This window comes from Cyanistes caeruleus, chromosome 15 (assembly GCF_971803275.1).
Source record: "Cyanistes caeruleus chromosome 15, bCyaCae1.hap1.1, whole genome shotgun sequence".
In the NCBI taxonomy this organism is placed as follows: Eukaryota; Metazoa; Chordata; class Aves; order Passeriformes; family Paridae; genus Cyanistes; species Cyanistes caeruleus.
Window position 1 is genome coordinate 6,064,916 of NC_141715.1, and position 16,505 is coordinate 6,081,420.

The window sequence follows — 16,505 nt, forward strand, 5'->3', positions numbered from 1 at the left end:
CAGAGAAGAAAAAAGAAAGGAGGGGAGAGAGAGGGAGAAGGAGATGGTACAGATTCAACTGCAATTTAGCATTCATTTGCATTTTTAAATTAGTTAAGCTGTGGACCGTTGCAAAGCAATGACAGAGAATTTTTGTAATAATTAGTCTGCTGGGAGTGTAGAAATGACTATACAGGCAGGTTGCTCTGAAAGAGGAAGCAATATCCCAATGTTCAAAGTGGGATTTGCACAGGCAAATTTACTCTCCCTCATATGGGGCCAGATCCAGCTCAGCAGACACAGAGAGCTCCAGCTCAGACAACTTCATCTGCTCTAGACACTGACTGCAGCCAGTGGGGAGAGAGGGGTGTGCTCAGACTACGATTCCTCCTAACCTAATGTAAAAATCTGAATCAGGCCAGATGATTAGACACCTGCAGTGAGGTGAGAGCAATCTCACCACTGTTGTCTACAATATAATCTTAAATTTTTCAGCCTCTGTGTGTGTGTCAGCCTCTCCTCAGTGGGCTCCACGCATCTGACCCTTTCTCCCTTCCCTCTGCAGCTCCAGCCACAATTCTCTTACTGCCTGTAAGAAGATATATCCCTCTCCTAAATCCAGTGGAAAGCCATCATTACCTCAGATCTGACAGCAAGTGCTCAGGGAAGGGGAAAAGGAAGGATCAGGATGAGAATGAGCTCAAGGAGCCCCAGTTTGCCACAGGGACCTTCCCTCCCTCAGCTCCCAAGGGGGACATGACAGCACTTCACTGTACAGGGGAAGGTGCTGCACATTCAGCAGCCTGAGCCACTGATTTTGCAATGCATTTCACACTTGCTGAATGATGAGTGAATATTGTAATGCCTCCTTCTTTGGGAGGCAGAACATGGCAGCACTAATGCCCACTTTGCTCAGCAAGGGGAAGAGCCCACTCTGACTAAACACACCTTCAGAAACACCACACACTCGACCATCCTGAAAGCAACTCTTCATCACCCATCAGATGTTCTCTGCCTTGCATCATTTTGCTGTCCTTTGCCTGCTCTGCCCCAAAAGCTGGCATCTGTTTCTCAGTGTGACTGCTCCTTTTTGCTTAAGTTATCCCTCTGGGTGAACTGAAGCACAAGGAACATTCAGTGAATTTCCTGAAATCCTCCCCCTGATCTGAAACATCAATCCTCACTATATTTGTGTTTATCCAGCTTCACCACTGCTTTGTTCAAACAATGTGAACCCATTGTCTTCCAAAGCAGCACCAGCCTGGTCCCAGCAGCTCACCAGGAGCCATGGAATGGTTTGTTTTCTCTCAGACATAAACTGGGATTACAGAGCAACATTTTACAGACTCTTATAATGGTGTGCCATGTACAGATAAATAAAAACCAGTGATTTTCAAAAGGTTTTACTTAATGTTTCCTTTCAAAGAGGTCCCTATGACTTGAAAATCATTCTACCTGCATCAAATGTGTTAACGCTATGACCATAAAATAGACACCCCATTATTCTGACAGCAAAGTGAGTGCAACTGGATTTCCCTGAAGGAACCCAAACCTTTACAGTTTTATTACCTTGTCACTCTGAGTTTTTGTAGATATCAATCACAAAGGTACATTTTGTTTCAGTGTGGACTTAAGTGACTTGATCCAAACTATCTCTTTTGAGGACAGAAGAGCAAGAAGAAGATGAAAGCTAAAATAAATAAATGGCTCTACTTATATTATGGATACCAAGACCAAAATGTGCTGTCTTTCACATTTGTTAGTCACTTGTTTAACTTTTGGGGCTGGCACTTCTGGAGTGAGTTCATTCCATCAAAGTTCCAGTTAGTCACATCGCATCAATGCCTCTCATCTACAACAACTAGCATTGCCTTAAAAAAATCAAGTTTTTTGCTTGCTCACCTGTCATTTTGTTACTAGACACATGTGCAAACTGAGGTGAAAGTAAGCACTTCCTAGAATCCTCTGTGAATTTTCCCTTAGGATATTCTTACTTTCTTCCTCTGGCAGAGAACATTGTGGGGTTTGTGCTTTGCAGCTGTGGTGAAGGCTCTGAAAAGGTTTTTTTAGCAAGTTTACAGGGGTGCATGGAGCAAACCTGCCAGTGCTGCTGAACTCTGTGTTGGTTTCTTCTCAGCTGAGCGTGGGCAGCTGACCTGAAGGATTTCTTGGCTTCTGTTGCAGTCACTGGAGAGAAAGAGAGAGAAAGAGAGAGAAAGAGAGAGATCTCCCAAGGACCATTTGTCTCTTCATAAGATGGCTGTCCAAGAGAAATGGGATCATTGCTGAAAGTCTCATTTTAGTCCTACCAACTACAGAGCAAACCTACACACTTGTTTACACCAGAAGCCAACATTCAGGCACATTTAGGCCAGGGGAATCCACCCTAAATGCCTGTGTGGGTTTGCCTAAATACATAGGAGTGGACCAAATTCCAGCTGTTGATTCCTGAGTCTTTTCACAAAAGCATCACCTTGGAAAGGACACCATTTTCAGACAGAACCAAGCCAGTCCAGATTTAGACTCATGAACTATAAGGAAACATCCACATCCCTTACACTGGCTGTGATTATGATGGTGTCCTCCCTGTGGACAGCAGCTTGTGTAGAGAAAACAGTGAAAAAAGAGAGAAGGAGCTTCACTGTGTACCAGTGGTGAGGCCAGATCTGCATTATAACCTCCCTTCCTGAAAGACTGAATTATGAGAAAGCTTTTCTGAAACATCTCTAACCATCCAAAGACTGTCAGAGCAGCTCCCTGCAGTATTTCTTTGTGAGCATCTCCTTTTGTTCACAGCGTGGTGCTGGAGTGGGGCAAAGAGGGGCACAGGGGCCCATTCCCAGTGCCCTCTGACACCTCCTTAGACCCTCACCCGCTGAGGCACAGTAGTCGATAATGATGTTTTTCTGGATATTTTCATATGTGTAACGAGCAGTTCAGCAACTCCCCTGCCGTCCCAGAAAGTACTTTTCCATAAAAATAAGATCCTGTAAAACCTGTGCCTTTAGATAACCCCCACCCTGACATAGCCACAGTCTCTCTGTTTTACAAAATAAAGGCTTCAGTGTTCATTCTCCTGAGTTTTGCTGTGTTATCTGTGTTATCTGTGATTGTCTTGGAAACCCAGCTCACCCTGAGGCCAGCTATTAACATCTTTCAGCATAACAAAAGCCTTTATTGTCCCACTATTTCACATGCATTCTGTCAAGACATGCAGATGAATGAGTTACCAGGGGGTAAGTTTGGGCATAAATTTACAAGGCCTCTACTCCATCATAATTGTCTGTATTCATATTCTCATTCTTCATGCTCATCCAGATGTACTTGGATTTGTCCTCAGGAAAAAAGGGGTTGGTTGCTTTGCCTCTGCTCTGTAGAAACAAAGAAAAGGATGTCCTGGGGCTTCTTGAGGAGAAGGTGACATCCTGAGAGGTCACCCACTAACCTTCCCTGGGAGCCTGCCCTTCCTTCTGTGGCATCCATCACGTCTGTTCCACGGTGTTAGAAAATGTTCAGTGCAAGTATGAAAACAGCTATTTCATTTGAAAGACAATCTTCATCCAAGCAGCTGAAGTGTTTCAGTTGGAAGAAAATGTTTTAGCAGGGATAAAATACCAAATGGGGTTTTCTACACCAAAATTCTTGACACTGCTCATATGAGCAATCATCCATAAAGGACACGCATTTTACATCACCACAAGACTCTTCCTCAAGCCCAGCTCTAACATTTCTCCAGAGATACAACCCAAGAATACTTCACAATCTGTATTTTTGCATGTGCCCCAAAGCTTTTGTTAGCATGACTGTGATGGCTTGTGGGCATGATTTGCTCACATTCCCAGCTGACAGCCAGGCCAGGAAAATCTCACAGCTTGTACATGCTCCCTGATTCCTTTTATTATTTAGAGGATTAACTAAGAATCCCACAATGTCTGTTGTGCTCTCAATGAAGTAGCAAATAATTGAAAACACTAAATACCCACTATAACTGCTAAATGACAATACAGTCCCAGACAGGGAAATATTTGAGAACTCACCGACCTGAGGGAAGCCAAGTATAATAAAGATCATCTTCAGAGAGATGTGCCACGAAGGGCACTTATCTCTCTGCAGCACTTCAGTGCACCCTTCTAACCCTGGGTGCCTTTTCATCGTGGATGAGAACAAAACTAAAAAATTCCCCAAGTCCAGCTTGTGCACACACGTAACTTACCCAGTGCCTCTCTGCCATGTGAGTACACTGATTTAGTCATCTTCTGCTCACACCAGCAGCCTTGCTTATTTTACTCTTTCTGACTACTCACCCAATCCACCAATGCTGGAATTGCTCTGTAATTGTGAGTGCCATATGGTGCCCTAATTATTGCAGTGCTTGTTGTATTAATGTGTTAGATAATCGAGATGTGGGGAGAGGAGCAACAAGGAGAGTCAGGCATTTTGAGGGGCTTGCTCAGTGAACACCATTTACTACAAACAACTCCAGGATGACAAGAGCCACGTCCAGGAAACAAAAAAGCCTGGGCATGAAAGTACCAAAACCATCATCTGCCTGGGGTCTCACTCAGAAATAACTGGGGTTGGATTTTATTTCCCTTTTAGATTCGATATCCCTGTGGCTAGAGAACATGACTGTTATTTATAGGAATAGAAAAGCATAATGTTATTCAAGATTATGACATTGTTATTCTAATTTGTAAAAAAAAAAAAAAAAAAAAAATGAGGAGGAGGAGCAAATAGAGGATGATACAAAACCCTTGGGCTGGATTCCCTTTCTGGCTTCTACTGATGTAGGTAACATGCAGGACTGGAAAAGTCCATATTAACAAGGGAATTAAAATGCTCTACTGAATTTGCATTGCTAAAATAATGCAAGATTTAAGAGGCATTATCATAAAACAGTTTCCCCTGGATTTCCTCTTTTACATTTACTAACTTGGTCAAACCCCCTCCCTTGTTCAGATTTCACAGATAAAGAATTACTCTTTACACAATTAACTAAAGGGCTTTACAGCAAGTGTGGGTTTGTACCATTGTAGGGGATAATAGGTTTTGTTCTGGTAACAGTGTGCCTTTTCCACAGTGGTTCTACAATTGTGGATGTTCAAGGGCAGAATGGACAAGCAGCTACAAGAGGAACCCAGGGCAGCTTACTGAGAATCACATTAATTTTAGGAAATCCTAAGCTGACTGCATTCAGAGAATAAAAATATTATGGAGGAAGAGTAAACAAGTTTTCTCTGTTCCTAGTCTTCACCAGGTGTCTGCTCATGGCCCCTGCTGCAGACCCATTAGTGATGCTGTCAGCCTGAAGGCTCAGGAATGTCCATTGCCCAGTGACCTTACAGACTCAGCTGCACCATGAACATCTTCCACACGCTGCAAGTCTGACGAGAAAACAGAAGATGCTGAAGATTATTCACCAGAAAGGAACTCTCTGCATTCCTGACAATGCCCTGAGCAGTAAACAGAGACAAAATGCTACAAAAATTACAGATCTGGCCCCTGGCAGAATGATTCTCAAAGCTTTTCCACAAACTGGATGTGGTTCACAAGGTGGACAGAGCAAATCCCAGTGTGCCAGACTCAGACACTTTGTGGTGGAATGAGGATGTGTTCCTCCAGGAGTAAAACACCTAATTGACCCATAACCTATCAGTGAAACAATAAAATTCCCAGTGTAATTGGGTTATAAATCATTCCTTTGATACCAGGACTCAGCAATTTATTTTGAGTATCTGAGTGTTTATTCTGAGGAAAGACAGTGCTTTAGTTACATTTAAACAATTTGGCTGGTGCTAAGAGGGGAAAAATGACAACTGTGCACAGTGATTTATTTCTCCACTTTACTTGGACTGTAAAGGTGTGAAGACAGAGCTTTTAAAAGCAATTCTTGCAGGGCCCCACAGGCACGGTGCAAGTGCTGTCCCTCCTGGCCCAGCTCTCTTCTCTTCTGGAGAAGAACAGCAGGTGATGGGCAGCCACCTTCATCCTCCCCACCATGGCCTGAAATAACGTGCTGGCTTTTCACTGCTCTCTGAAGACCATTTTTCCCACAGAAATTTACCAGTCAGTGCCCCACACAGCCAGCCCACACAATAAACAATTCACACATTTACACTCCATCTCTCAGATCACGAATATTCCCTTGCACTCACGATTTCTCTGCACTGTATGAAAATTTTTAGATGGGTTCAGGTGCACAATGGACACAGGGCATGGTCAGGGCCAAGGGGGATGGTCACTCTCTGGTTTGCAAGGCACTGTCTTTACTTCCTCACAAGAAGGGCAGAAATTATTTCTCGATGCAGTTTCAAGAGAATGTCCTCAAAAGGAGCAGAAGGTCTGGTGTGACCTCAAGACCAGACCTGAGCTGGGGCTGAGGTCAGTAATCATGTGTGAAAATATTTTGTGACAGTTTTGTTTAGGCAGACATTCAGTAGATAAATTGGAAAAAGCTACTCTCATCCTCCATGGAAGGAATAGGAGCCACCTGCCAACCCTTTCCCATGAGCACGGGGCCAGGACAGAGAACATGACTGGCAATTTCCTTTTCCTGACACTTATTCCCACATCCATCCCTCCAGGAAGCAATAGCAGGGACATCCCAGGATTTCTGCAGCTGTTCATGGCTCTCTCTGTGCCAGAACTGTGACCTCAGTGACAGCAGACAGGAAGCAATACAGGAATATCCTCCCTGTGCCATGGATTTACAAGGACAAAACACCTTCTGTGGCTGGCTTTTCATTAGCAGAATTGCACAGAGGGAATTCTGGGGCTCGGGAAGCACCATGTACATATCCAAAGCAGACAGAGATGCTCCTAACAGACAATGAGGAAATAAAGTCTGTTAAAAGGGGGAGGGAGAGAGAAAATTTTGCACCATGCTGTTCTCTTAAGTTATCAAAGGAAGTCTAGAAGCACTGGGCTCTAATTGTAAATTTATTTAAAAGGTCATGGAAATGTAGCTCTAGGGAAAAAAGGAACTAAGAATAAGAGCTCCTTCTAACTGAGATCATGGAGAACGGGTGAGCAGTGAGGATCTATAGGATCACAGTAATCAGAACAGATTAATCATTACTTCCCAGCTTGGGCAGTGCTGTCTAGAACTGTATTTTTAAAGCACATAATCCTGATAGTATATCTCTTCTGATTAGCCCTTCAAAAGAATATTCATGTAAGTTGGAGCTGAAGCATCTCTGCTGCAAAATTCTGATGACATAATAAGTCATTATAAATAAATAATTTATCCAAGTGAAATAAGTCCAGCTATTTAGGGCAGGTCACAGTGACAAGTTACTATGGCATCTCTAAAGTAATTTTTACCATCTCTTAGGTCAGAGAGAGCCTGTTTAAATGCAAAAGCTCTTTGTAACAGCAATTTGCAAAACAATGAGAGAAATATGCACAACATGGTTTGCTGATGAAGCAGAATTTTGTCAGAGTAGGACATTGTTTAAAGGTTTACCCTGGGGGCAGCAGCTGTTTTCTAAAGCATTGCTAAATGACAGAAGAAGATACATTTACACACAATACAGGAAGGACCAAGAATAAAATGTGGAAACCTTTTATTTGTAAATAACAGCACAGATACAAGCAATCTGTGAGCCCACAGACAGGATACTGATGCTAGAGAGGCATTAACCATTATATATCTGCCCCTCTGTGGAGAAAGGAAAGCCTCAGGAAGAGGAGGCAGCAGCTATTTTATCCTTTATCAGTACACAACCACCAGAGATGCTGATGTTCAGTACTTACCTTTTCATCCACTACTTCCTGTGATTTTTTTTTCCTCCTAATATTGCAAACTGCAACTGATTTTTGCAACGTTGTGAGCGATGTTTAATACTTAGCTGAAATAAGAGCTGGGGGCAGAGTATTAAATGCAGAGATGACACTGGTTTTTCTAACAGGCTGTCGGCCTTGGCTGTAAGTGTGCTATCAAAAATTAGACCAACAAAATTCATCAGGAGAGCAGCAGCTTTGCCAGCAGCTGTTACAAAGGAAATAAGGAATAAGTCAAGGCCAATAACTGCTATTAGGATTAGACTTATTAGTAGATGGTGGAACCAAGAGTGTTTATGAAAAACAGGAGTCCACACGAACCACTCACAATATCTTTAACCAGAAAAGGAGGGGGAGCAGAGAGGAAGCCTTAGACTTGTTTCTTTGCTTGGCCTCCAAGTTGTGAAAAGGAAGGAGGAGAAAAGGGAAGCAAGGCTTCACAGCATGTTAACTACAAGCAGTGTGTTGGACGCTTTTCTCCCACACCCCTCAAATCTGTGGTGCTGATGCTGCACAAGCCAGGCCACCCTAGATCTGACAGCAAGGAGCTCCAAAGTCAGAGGAAAAAAGATGAGCACAGCACACAGGGAGGAGAAGACACAGGGAGAGGGGAGCAACATCGACCTGAGCCAAAATAAACAGAACCACTTGCCTGAAGGGCCCTTTGTTCTGATACCATATGTGAGTTCTGATCACACCAGCCAGGTCTCCAGGAGAGAATTCCTTGTACAACATCAGCAAATTACTCCAGTCTGCAGTTGTGATTAGGGCAAGAGAGAGAAAAAGTAAATGCAATCTGGCCAATTATACACTGAGGAGAACAGGGAAAACAAACAAAAATTCTCTGAACCTGCAGGTGTCAACACAAATGCAAAAGACTGATAAAGCTTGTTTTCTTAATGTAGGACTGTACCTGTGAGCTCAGGGAATGGGAGTGATTCTTCCAGCAGCTGCTTGCAGGAGGTCAGAACACAGCACAGGGGTCACCCCAAACAGTTGTGTGAAGGACTCTGAACCAGAGCCACAGGGCTCCAGCACTAACGTTTGTTTTCCCGTTCTTTTATCTGCAGCAAAGCCTGTGTTGGCAGTCACATGGGAAGAGACAATTATATTTCTGTCAGAGGCTGCGGCATATCCTGTGAAATCCAGTAACCCAAAGTCTCAAAAGCCAGGTCAGAGAGTTTGAGGCTGAACACACTGAAGGAAATCTGGAAGAGATTAACACCTTATGGACCTATCACAAGGATTGGAAAGCCCCCAGCCTATTTTATTCGCTCATTTTTTTTCCTTGAGCACAGTTTAGCCCATTCCAGGTGGAGAAGAACACACACCCACCTCAGGACTGCAGCTGCAGTGGAGCTGGGCAGGACCAGGGCTGATCCATAACTCCAGCTTTGAGAACTGCTGCTACCAGGCACAGCTCTGGGAGTGAAACAAGAGAGACAGTAGAGAAGCTTCTTTTGGCTGTTGCTGATGAAATGAAGTGTTACTGCCCACTGAGACTCTGTGTTCTGTTGTTCAAATACAATTATTACTCCACCCTCAGCAGTGCTTTGTGCCTGTCTCAGCCCAGGGGCTGTTTTCTCTGCTGTGTCTGATCTTACACTGCCACACAACCCACAGGAATTGCTCCAGCCAGACCTCAGCAGACCATACAGGACAGACCAGAACTAAAAAAAATCGCTGGATACCCCACCTTGGAATAAAGGCAAGGTCTGGAGGGAAGAAATGCTCCAACATGTTTTCTAAATAGATTCTTTTCACACCTTCCAATTGCTTATTCCAAGCTTCATGAATACCTGCAGGGTCAAAACCCTGTCCTCAGGAGCTGGAGCAGTGACCTGGATAAGTGACAGTCAATACAAAGTCCTTTCTTTGGAAGGAATTGCCTCCAGTACAATCTTTTGCTCATTCAGTCTTCTGTCTCCTTCAAGCAAAATCTGCCAGAACTATTTCCAATTTATTTTTCCTTCTTCCTTCTCTTCTTTATTTGATTTTGTGTGTTGTCCCAGCCTCCCCTCTCAGAGGTGCTTCCCTGGGGAAATTCATGTCCCTTGTACTTTTTACTCTGTGCACATAATAGAACATTATCTGCATAATTTACCTTACACCACATGTTGTCTTCCTTCTGGCTAAGTGTTTATCTAAAATAAATATACATCTTCATCATGTACACTGTGAAAAAGAGCCAAAAAGCCTGTCCTATGTGAGAACATCATAATATCCAAAACCTGAACCACCAAGACCTGGCTAGCTCAGTCCTTTAGGTCAGATGTAAGTGCAAAGCTGATCCTTCTCCTCCTGCCTCTCTCTGCATTTTTCAGTGTCCCATTCCTTGTGTAGATAAAATGAAATCCCCACAAAGTGAATCCTGATAAAATATGGAATTTAAACACAGCCCACAGATTGGGGGATTTCAATAAGTAAAAAAAAAAAACTAACCCTTTTCCTTGAAGACACCTCTGCATGGCAGAGTCTGAAACAGCAGCAGACCTGCAGAACAGAGCAGAAACATTTCCCATGGGCTGATTTCCATGAGTAAAACATCCAGCTCACACGGCAGAGATGTGAGTTCCATGCCTCCTTTCCAGGACACAGCTGCCAGCCAGAGCAGCTCCCAGTGTGCAGGGCAGCTGACACAGCACTTGACCATGTTTTGAAGTTAAATGTGCTGGGGCTGTTGTGGTCCAGTCAACACAATCCCCAGCCAGCTTCTCTCACACTCTCTTGAGCATGAGGACAGCACAGTGCTTTGCTGATGCTGCTGGGGTTTCTAGGTGTTTGTAGCTATCAGCAAGGAAATTTGACAGAAAAAAATAACAAAATATTGAAGCCTGAGGTCTTGTAGCAAGTTTGAATGCCAGTATATCAGGGTGAAGATATGCCCTGAATACTGGAATATTTATTTTTACATTAACACAATTAGAAGTGAATGTGGTGTTTTTTTGTTTCTTCCCATTTTCCCTTATGATGATTTCAAATGTGCCCCAGTTTTGTTCTTTACACGACACTCTTATGGTCCCTGTTCTGTGTCATCTGCACTAATTCACCAGCAGGATCAGAGCCTAAGGCTGGAAGGTACTGAGCCCACCCCATGTGAGGACTCAGCCATAAATTTGCAATAATAGGCAAATTCAAGTACAAAGTGTAGGATTTCCTTCAAACTCCTCACACTTATACTTTCTACAGATATTTTTGGATGGGCTGAATCATCCTTGGAGGTTTTCTATGTCTCCAAGTGCCATTTCTAGGATCAGGTCCCTAAGCTCATGTGTTTGGTACCACACTTCAGATAATCAAGCATCTCCCACTGAACTTCTGGAAGTGCTGGGCCTCCAAAAGCCCAGTGTGGACATCCCAGATAATTTTGGGAATGCACAGCAGCATTAAAAGTATAGGCACCTGGATCTCTCCCTAAATGAATCTCTTTCTAGGTTCAGACCTGTCTTTGTGATGGCCACGGAGTGAATCTCAGGCCGTGGGGCTTTACTTATAGATGATTACACCCACCAGCACTTTGTTCCAAAGGGAAAAACTCCAAGCAGAGCTGAAAGGCCTCCAGATGCTTTGCTGTCCCATCCAGCATCCCTGTTCATGCATTCCATGGTGTCTCCTTTCTGATTTCCTTAGACCAGTCTCTGTTTAGCAGGGGAAGAGCCTGAGCAAGGCAATGTGAGGTTTGCCTCACTAACAAACTCCCTGTTAATTCCCTGATGCACTGTCACAGGACTAATGGCCTATTTAAAGAGCATCCCTGTCAGAAGGTGCTTTTTTAAAAGGATTCCCACAGTGCAATTAGGCAGCCTTGCATCCAAAAATTACAGTATGGGTGGAGAGATCTCGATCTCGACACACCAAATTTGGGTTTTATTGAAGATCTTCAGAGCTGGAAAATGTCACCTGTTGGAGTCAGCGGCAAAGTTCACACATTGTTAAAAAAGAGTGTCTCCCTTCTTTGAGAGAAATGGTTCTCTGTGAATTTTTATGTTTTAGTAAAAGAACTCAGTCCAGACTCAAAAGCTGTTTTCACCACAGGCTCTTTGATCATCTCTAAGCCTTTGAGGCTCCAACCCAGGGAATGACACAGAGAGACAAACGTGGAGTGGAGAAGGGCCTTTACATAGCCTCAGTGGCAAGAAGCAAGCAAGGTTTAACCCAAAATACATCAAAACTTTTCAAAGCTCTCCATCTCCTCCCAGCATCAGCTGTTCCTCACAAACCTTCCTTTGAAGTCAAAGGCCATAGTTAGGAACTTCTTCAGAAGAAAGATGTTTTTTCTCTGCCCATGTTTTTTCTTCTCCAATTTTCCCCATTCCCAACAAAAACTTCAAGCTCATGTGGTCATCAGAGCCAAGAAGACAGTGTGAGACATGATCCTGTTCCATCAGGGATACTCTCAGGACTCAGACTTGGATTGCTCTTTCTCATACTTTCTGTGGGTGCCTCATTGTCACTTTTATGTCAGTCTCAGAGTGGGATCCAATTCTCTTCCAACTGTCCTTCAGGAAGTGGAATCACACTGACCTTTCTTATTTCATTTTCTCTGTGTTTGGGCAACAGTCTGGTATCAGTAATGGGGAGAAGATGTCCCTGTGCTGTATCAGCACAGAGATAATTCTGCTGGCCTGGCTTTCCTTCAAAGCACATTAAAGAATCTCCAAAACAAAGTTTCAGCAGGAAAAGACAAAAAAAAAAGTAAGTGACCAGCTGACTCCCACATGTCCAGTATCAGCCACCTTGTTGATTTGTTGGGACAAAAATACCACAGTTGCACCCTCAAACACTAATCTCAAAGTCAGGGTCTGTGAGACTGGGTAATTCCAGTGACACCCTGATTCCTTGGGAACAGCTGCCACTCAAATGCCAGCACTCAAAGCAGGGACTGATGTAGGTGTGGTCACCTCAGCAGTACCAGCTGTCCTAGACATTTAATGATTTGGAGAAAGAACCTGAGTTGTAATAAAACTTAATAGAATCATCTGAAAGACAACAGATAAACTGCCACAAGAAGAAAATATTTCCCCACCAATTTCTGTCTTAGTTTAAATTCTCTTTCTACAAGTGTAAGGTGACGATGGGAATTTGTCATGAGCTGTAAGCAGTGGGAACTGATTTATTTCCCTCAGCTTGTATAAAGAAAACCTCAGTTTTATCCCTCTGGGGGCACAGGACCTCAGAAAAAAAGAAAGGAAAGGAAAAAAAGCGAAATAATTACAGAAATTCCAGAAGAGAGAAATGAGAACTATCAAAGACCATGATCTATGTGGGCAATAGTGGGAGTTGCTGGTTCAGACAGAGGAGAGAAAAACACTGGAAAGCATGAGAAAAACACTGGAGAGAGCATGAGAGCCATCAATTGTTTAAAGGTTGTTGAAAAGAGGAAGGAAATAATCTGTTTGCCACAACCAGGTGGCAAGCACAAGAAGTAATGGGCTTAAGTGACAGCAAGAGATATGAGGGTTAGACTTCAGGAAAAGCTTCCTAATGGTGAGGGAAGTAGGGGATGGAATAGATTGCCTGAGGCAGGGTAGAGTCTCACTGTTGGAGGCTTTTAAAGAACAACCATCCATCAGAAATTATAAAGATAGATAGATAGATAGCTGATCCTTGCTAGAGGAGGATAAAAATGGGTGAAGAAAACTTAAAATCCCTTCTCACCTGTTTGTTTTTTTTTTGCTCTGATCCCATAAAGCTACTAAAGAGACCCCAGTCCATGCAAAATCCCAAGGAGGTGGTCAGAAAGAACTGTAGCAAAATCTCATGCACTGAAATTGCAGAGTCCTTATAAGCCTCTCAACAAGCCAGGGGGCTGCCCAGGATAACCCACAGTGTGTTACACCAAGGTGATGAGTGACCCTCTGCCACTTTATTTTGCATGATGTTTAACCCCTGGACTAACTTTCAGTAGTACAGTTAGCTTCACTGACACCCCAAAATTACCTGCATGGTGGAACCACTGGAATGTGCTCCTCTGACAGCTCAAAACTTCGCAGTGCAGAAGTTTTAATATCCTGGAGCAGCTTCATAACTGAACACACGAGGGAATGGTCCTGCCAGTATCAGATAAGGCCCCTAAAAGAGAAAGGCAACAGAGTCCAGTGCCTGTGTCCCTTTGATTACTGAAGTATAAATATATTTTTCTTTGTCAGATTGATCTTTTTCAGTCTGTTTCTCCATATCAGTGTCAGAGATAGGAGCTCCCTGTGGCCCTCTGAATGTGATTACATTCCTTTCTGCACAGAGGAGATTCACTTTCAGCCCAGGTGCTGTTATCAGTAGCCACAATTTAGTCACTTTTATCTATGATGAGGAATGTGGACTCTACCACTGTTGTTTCAAGCACATTTTGAGAATAAACTTCTTGTAACTTAATGTTGTCACCTATGAAGGAGAAGCAAGGTTTGCTTTATCTCCCTGCAAGAAAACAGGAGGTCCCTAGGGAGAACTGCCCGAGGTTTCTCTGCCCAGTCACTCTGTGCCACCCTCAGTTTGCCCACTTACACTGGCACAAGCCAATTTTCCTATTTTGCAATGGCACTTGCAACCTCAAAGCCAACCTGTGATCCTGTCATGGTTCCAGAAACACTCACTTTGCAAGTGAGATTTTCTTCCCATGCTAGGGAATCCTTCTCTGCCTTGAATGTGCCAAGTTCCGTTCTTGTCCTGCAAGGCTTTCCTTGAGACGTGCCCTACAAGAAGCCAGGACCTGCTGTGCACCCTGAAGTGCTGATGAGCCCTGTGCCATGGGAGCAGGACAGCTGGTGATCCAGGTTTCTCCATTCAGCAGATAAAAGGGAATATTGCACAAAGGAGCACCAGGAAGTCAGCAGCTCTAAATGAGTCTTGCAGGCATCCTGTGTAGGGCCAGGAGCTGGACTCCAGTGATCCTTGTGGGTCCCACTCAGGATATTTTATGATTCTATGATTTATCTGGCTGTGGACTTATCCCCCAGAGAAATTCAGCAGGACTCTATTTAAGGTCGTAGACTTGTCACACTAATACTGGAATGAAATCTTATCCTTTTTACTTCATTAAAAGCTTCAGGCAAGAGAGATCAAGTTTAACCTTAACATCATTTTGTTTCAAACATCATACAGTCATGGTGAACAAGCTGGAAGGAAAGGCATTTATTTAATGTATTTATTTGTGTGATATTATGAAATTTGAGGTCCAGAGACTGAAATCTTACTCTCCACAGTCCTGTGTACACATTGGTTAATAGAGATTTCACACTAGGAGAAGAAACACATTGAGATATGCTCGATGGTGAAAACAAATATTATCATGTGCAAAGCAGTGAGGCAGGGAATGAGACAGAATGAGAGAGACAAATTAAACGGTATATCCAAGGACAGAGAGGAAACCCATGTCACAGCAGGGAAGTGAACTCACATCTGTCCTGTTCCAGCCCAGCACCTTTTCTATGAGGAGCCTCACTCAATGTGCTTCATTTGTGGTCAAAATACCAACCAGGGAAAAGAACAAACAAGGAAATACTGCAGGAATTTTAACCCAACTATTGAGAACTTTTCCTAGTGTCCAGGTAGTTTAGTCTAGTCTTTAATAGTGTATGACAGAAAGCAATTTAAACCAGGAGAGGCAGGAGCAGGGCAGGGGAGATAGAGGTGAGTCCTGAAGAGCACGAGCCAAAAGGAGACAATCTTGTAGGGGAGAAAAAAAAAAAAGCTGTGAGCCATAATAACAGCTTTTCTTAACAGAACTTAACTAGGTTAGAGTGACCTCTGAGAGGTGCCAGAATTTTAACAGCCAAATTTTAATGTGAAGGATTATGGATGTTTCTGTATAAATTGCCCTTGTTTTACACAGACCATTTTGCTGAGCACAATGTTAATTTTGCAGCTCCGCTGGAGCAGCAGCTTAGGAGAAGACAAACAGAAAATGATGCCTTTAGCAGCTGATGGATGCCTTGGGATGCCTTGGCTGAGAGGGACAACAAATCTGTTTGCATGGAGATGTTGGAGACATGAAGGGGACACCAGCTTTGTAGCAGTGCAGCTCTGAATGGGATGGGGAAGGTGGCAAGAGATGGCAAAGGATGTGTTTTTTGACTCTTCACTCTGAAAACCAAGGTTAAGACTTTCCCAAGCCTGCTCTCTGTGCCAGACCATGCATTGTGTCCAGCTGTGCCATGGCCAGCTCTCTGCTGAGGGATGTACCCACTTCTTGAGGGACAGCAGGTGGGGTAGGAACCGGAGCCAAAAGCAATCTGTGACTCCTCGAAGTATCACCCTCAACAACTCTGCAGCCACATCTCCACAGAGGTGGGATTCAGGCTGCATCAGCTGTGGCACAGGGGTGATGAGCAAGCAGGGCTCTTCCCCAGCACTGGGAAGTGAGGATGGAGAAAGGAAAGGGTGCCTGGTGGGGTCCCTGCTCTCCTGCCTCTCCGGCCCAAGAGGTTATATACTCCAAGGTTACCCAGTCACAAACTCACTCCTTGACTTGTCAGCTACACTTGGCCTAATTCCAGGTAATTATGACTTTAAAACAGCAATATTTAATAATGATAACAAAATATTTTTAATTTTCAACTATTTTCCTCTCTTTATACTTCTCTCTCATTAAGTCTTTTTCAGCATGAGACAAGTGACTGGCTGTCCTAGTTTAGAGCAAATTTGGGAGAGAACCTCCAAATGGGTTCCCTCCAGAAACACCAGGACACTGGCATTGATTCCAATTAAAAGTAAACACTTCTTTTTTTCAAAGAAAAATTATATTACAC

At 43.5% G+C, this 16,505-nt stretch overlaps 1 long non-coding RNA gene across 2 annotated transcripts in view; it reads right to left on the reverse strand.

Annotated features, from left to right (window-relative positions):
• LOC111935515 (uncharacterized) overlaps positions 1-16,505 on the reverse strand; it is a 143,898-nt gene that overhangs the window by 4,465 nt on the left and 122,928 nt on the right. Inside the window, exons 4-7 of one of the 2 annotated variants that reach the window (XR_015276720.1) lie at positions 13,702-13,833; positions 9,097-9,183; positions 8,675-8,969; positions 8,414-8,513 (exon numbers count right to left, since the gene is read on the reverse strand). This is a non-coding gene — a long non-coding RNA (uncharacterized LOC111935515). The remainder of the gene's footprint in view (positions 1-8,413; positions 8,514-8,674; positions 8,970-9,096; positions 9,184-13,701; positions 13,834-16,505) is intronic. The other variant, XR_015276721.1, reaches the window with a different exon arrangement.